Consider the following 5,450-nt stretch of genomic DNA (forward strand, 5'->3'; position numbering starts at 1 on the left):
AACAATCCACACACCTTGTATATATATAGCATTACATGTTAGTTAAGCTGACAACATTTTTCAAGGAAAAATACTAAGATTTTAAGGGCCACCCTAAGATTCACATTGAGAATAATGGAAACCCTTGATTTCTACTTGCATTGCATACATAACTGATATATGGTTTTTGAGCCAAAGAACACACAACCTGTGAGTTTTTGAGTATAATTGTATGGTTACATTATTTAACCATAATTATTTCATTCTTGTGTGTTCGCCCTTCTTTTTTATTCTGGTGATCTTTACTTTGTTTTAATCTATATGTCCAATATAGAATATAGATACATACCAAGAGATGATTGAGGCCATCATTTAAATTTTTCCTCACTTATCCCAAATAAGCTTACCTTTTACATCACCCTTGTTAGCCCCCTTGAGCTTTTAATCCCCTCTTGTTCTATAACCACATTACTAGCCTTAAACAGAAAAACAAATTAAAAATCCCAAGTTGAATCCTTGGTTAGCTTAAGATAGAGATTGTGTATCCACTAAGTGTGGGGAAACATGGGAACGTGGATTGATAGAAAAGGATTAACTCAATAAAGTAATAAGGATTTTGGGAGCATGCTCATGTAAAACAAATTTAAAATACCATGTGCATTGATATATGTTCTATTTATGTTTTAAAAAAAAACCCTCTTTTAAATTAAATAAGTAAATAAGGGGACAAAATTACCCCAATGATAAGTTTAGTAAAGAAATCAATGCACATGAGTAAGAATCAAAAATTGAAATTGGTACATGAGTATGTATTAAGAAAGAGAAAAATTGGGAACCCCAAGGAAGTTATAAAATATGTAGAATATGTATATGTTAGGTGAGACCTTAGACTAATTAAGGATTCAACTTATAGCTCACTTAGCCTTATATATATATACTCTTACCCTTACCTTGGCCCCATTACAACCTTTAAAAAGACCTCATGATCTTTGTATGTCTATATTCAATATTTGTCGATTGGTTAGATGAAGAACAAAGTTTTAGAAAGCAAGAATAGAAAAGAATAGAGTGGTTAACCCCAAACACTGAGTGACTAGAGAGTAAACACAAAATTCAGTGAGGGTTCAAAAGCTCATCGCCATATATCTTTGTTTAATCGTTTAATTGTCTTGCAAGTTTATGAAATATTTTAACCCAACTCAATTCTGAAAGTGCTTTAACATGATCCAGGTTTGGCTATGCATATATGATTCCTTGAAAATATGAAATAATTTAACCACATGTAAGCTCTATATATATAGGTGGATGATAATTAAAATTGCATGATTCATGTAGGTAGTTTGCATTTAGAATAGAATGTATTGCATGAGATTCCACCATTCTAACTTTACCCTTTCTCCTGGATTTAGCATGAGGACATGCTATTGTTTAAGTGTGGGGAGGTTGATAAACCCATATTCTATGATGTATTTTGTGCTTAATATAAGTGATTTATTCAACACTTTACCCACTTATTCATGTAAATTGCATGGTTTTACTTTTCCTTCCTTATTGTGTGATATATGTGAAAAACATGTTTCCTATGCTTTAAAAATATTAATTTTAATTACCCTTTATTACCATTCGATGACGTGATTTGTGTGTTAAGTATTTTCAGGTTTCATAGGGCAATAATGACTTAGGGGATGAAAAGGAAACATACAAAAATGGAAGGAAAGCACAAAAATGGAGTTTTGAAGAAAAGGGCAGCGACGCGAACGCATGGACGACGCGAACGCGTGCCTAGCGCGAAAAGGCATCGATGCGCACGCGTGATTGACGCGGATGCATGCCTTAAACAGAACGTAAATGACACGTACGCGTGACCGACGCGTATGCGTGACAAGGAAAACTCCCAGATGACGCGAACACGTGACTCACGTGAACGCGTGACAGACGCCACATACAGGAATCTGCAGAAAATGCCCCCAGCAATTTCTGGACCCTTTTTCGGCCCAATTCTGAATCCAGAAACATAGAATATAAGTCAGAGAATGGAGGAATCAAAGAACAACATATCATACATTCATAATATATAATTTTTAGGATCTAAATGTAGTTTTTAAAGAGAGAGGTTCTCTCCTCTCTCTTAGGATTAGGATTAGGATTTCTCTTAATTTTAGGATTACTTCTCTTCAAATCACAGGTTCAATGTTCCTTTAATTTATTTTCTACTTTTATTTATTCCAATGCTTTTACTTGTTAATGTTCCTAATCTGGCTTATGAATTTTCCATGTTAAGATTTGAATGTTTTATTTAATATAATTTGAGGTATTTCATATATAAGATTGTTTTATTTTATTTATGTCATGGATGCTTTTAATTTAATTTAGATATTTTCTTCCTTTTGGCTTTGGTTAAGTAATTGGTAATACTTGAGTTGTCAAACTCAGCAGTGATTGAAATTGACAGATTACTGATTGATTTGGGTCGCTTTGAAGCTAGTCTTCCCATAGAGATTGACTAGGACTTGAGGATTAAATTAATTAGTCCACTTGACTTAACTAAGTGGGATTAAAATCCAATCCTCATCACTCTTGATAAGTATAACTAGGTGATGAGCGGATATTTTATACGCTTTTTGGGGTTAATTTCATGTAGTTTTTAGGATGTTTTAGTTAAGTTTTTAGTATATTTTCATTAGTTTCTAGGAAAAATTCATATTTCTAGACTTTACTATGAGTTTGTGTGCTTTTCTATAATTTCAGGTATTTTCTGGCTGAAATTGAGGGAGCTGAGCAAAAATCTGATTCGGGCTGAAAAATGATTGCTGATGTTGTTGGATTCTGACCTCTCTGCACTCGGAATGGATTTTCTGGAGCTACAGAAGTTCAATTGGCGCGCTTCTAATTGATTTGGAAAGTAGACATCCAGGGCTTTCCAGCAATATATAATAGTCCATACTTTGCTCAAGGATAGACGACGTAAACTGGCGTTCAACGCCAGTTCCATGTTGTAGTCTGGCGTCTAGCGCCAGAAACAGGTTACAAGTTGGAGTTCAACGCCATAAACAGGTTACAACCTGGCGTTGAACGCCCAAAACAGCCCAGGCACATGAGAAGCTTTAGTCTCAGCCCCAGCACACACCAAGTAGGCCCCAGAAGTGGATTTCTGCACTATCTATCATAGTTTACTCATTTTCTGAAAACTTAGGTTACTAGTTTAGTATTTAAACAACTTTTAGAGATTTATTTTGTATCTCATGACATTTTAGATCTGAAATTTGTACCTTTTGGCAGCATGAGTCTCTAAACCCCATTGTTGGGAGTGAGGAGCTCTGCAGCATCTCGATGAATTAATGCAAGTACTTCTATTTTCCATTCAAACATGCGTGTTCCTATCTAAGATATTCATTCGCGCTTAATTATGGAGAAGGTGATGATCCGTGACACTCATCACCTTCCTCAACCCATGAACGTGTGCATGACAACCACCTCCGTTCTATATTAGATTGAATGAGTATCTCTTAGATTCCATAATCAGAATCTTCGTGGTATAAGCTAGAATTGATGGCGTCATTCAGGAGAATCCGGAAAGTCTAAACCTTGTCTGTGGTATTCCGAGTAGGATTCTGGGATTGGATGACTGTGACGGGCTTCAAACTCGCGAGTGCTGGGCGTAGTAACAGACGCAAAAGGATAGTAAATCCAGTATGATCGAGAACCTCTAGATGATTAGCCGTGCTGTAACAAAGCATTTGGACCATTTTCACTGAGGAGATAGAAAGTAGCCATTGACAACGGTGACACCTTACATAGAGCTTGCCATGGAAGGAACTTTGCACTTTTGCATGCATGAGGGAAGAGGAATACAAGAGAAAAGTTCAGAAGACAAAGCATCTCCAAAACCCCAACATATTCTCCATTACTGCATAATAAGTATTTATTTCATACTCTCTTATTTTTCATAATTCAATTTGATAAGTGAATTGTTTTTCCTGACTAAGAGTTACAAGATAACCATAGATTGTTTCAAGCCAACAATCTCCGTGGGATTCGACCCTTACTCACGTAAGGTATTACTTGGACGACCTAGTGCACTTGTTGGTTAGTTGTGCGGAATTACATAGTGTGAAGTAATTTTCGTGCACCAAGTTTTTGGCGCCGTTGCCGGAGATTGTTCGTGTTTGGACAACTGACGGTTTATTTTGTTGCTTAGATTAGGAAAAATTTTTCTTTTTGGTTTAGAATCTTCTATTATTGTTTTTGGTTGAAATTATTTTTTTTAAATCCTTATTTTCTCTTTTTTTTTAAAAATTTTTCAAAATTTTTTTTACTAATAATTGAGTTTTTTTTAGTTATTAAAAATACTTCTTTAAAACAAGTGTTACACTTACTGCCCAATTGGCTAGAGCGTTGGTCTATGTTCTTGGTAATTGGGTATCTTCTTGTTAAAATCTTTTTTTTTTCAAAAATAATTTTTCTTTGATTAAATCTTGTGCCAAACTTTAAGTTTGGTGTTTTCTTGTTAATCTTTCTATAATTTTCGAAAATTTTAGTTTGGTTTGCTAAAAATTTTAAGTTTGGTGTTCTACCTTCATGTTCTTGTGGTTCTTGTGATTCTTCAAAGTGTTCTTGAGTTTTTCTTGTGTCTTGATCTTAAAATTTTTAAGTTTGGTGTTCCTTGGTGTTTTCCCTCCAAAATTTTCGAAAACAAGGAGCATTAGATCTAAAAATTTTAAATCTTGTACTATTTTATTGTTTTTCTCTTTCCTTATTAAATTCAAAAAAATATCTTTTCTAACTATTTTTAAGCTAATATTTCGAAATTCTTCATAAAAATTCAGATTTCAATTTCAAAAATTTTATCTTATCATATCTTAGTTGTCAAGTTTTTAAAAAAAATCATATCTTTTTTAAAACCTCCTAACCACTTATTCTCTCTCTTCATTTTTTTTGAAAATCCTCTTAAAATATTTTCAATTTTTTTTATTATAGTTTTATTATTTCGAATTTTTTTTATATAATAAAATAAATAAAATAAAGCCACATCATCTCCCTTTCTCCATTATGGATCTAAGTAGAAATGAACAGTCCAGAAGGACTCTGGGATCATATGCTAACCCCACTACTGCTTCATATGGGAGTAGTATCTGTATACCCTCCATCGGAGTCAATAGCTTTGAGTTGAATCCTCAGCTCATTATCATGGTGCAGCAAAGTTGCCAGTATTCCGGTCTTCCACAGGAAGAACCTATCGAGTTTCTGGCACAGTTTTTTCAAATTGCTGACACAGTACATGATAAGAAAGTAGATCAGGATATCTACAGATTATTACTGTTTTCATTTGCTGTAAAAGATCAAGCTAAGAGGTGGTTAAATAACCAACCTAAGGCTAGCATAAGGACATAGAAACAGCTGTCAGAAAAATTCCTGAATCAATACTTTCCTCCAAAACGGATGACACAGCTAAGGCTGGACATCCAAGGCTT

This window comes from Arachis ipaensis, chromosome B08 (genome assembly GCF_000816755.2).
Source record: "Arachis ipaensis cultivar K30076 chromosome B08, Araip1.1, whole genome shotgun sequence".
Classification (NCBI taxonomy): domain Eukaryota; kingdom Viridiplantae; phylum Streptophyta; class Magnoliopsida; order Fabales; family Fabaceae; genus Arachis; species Arachis ipaensis.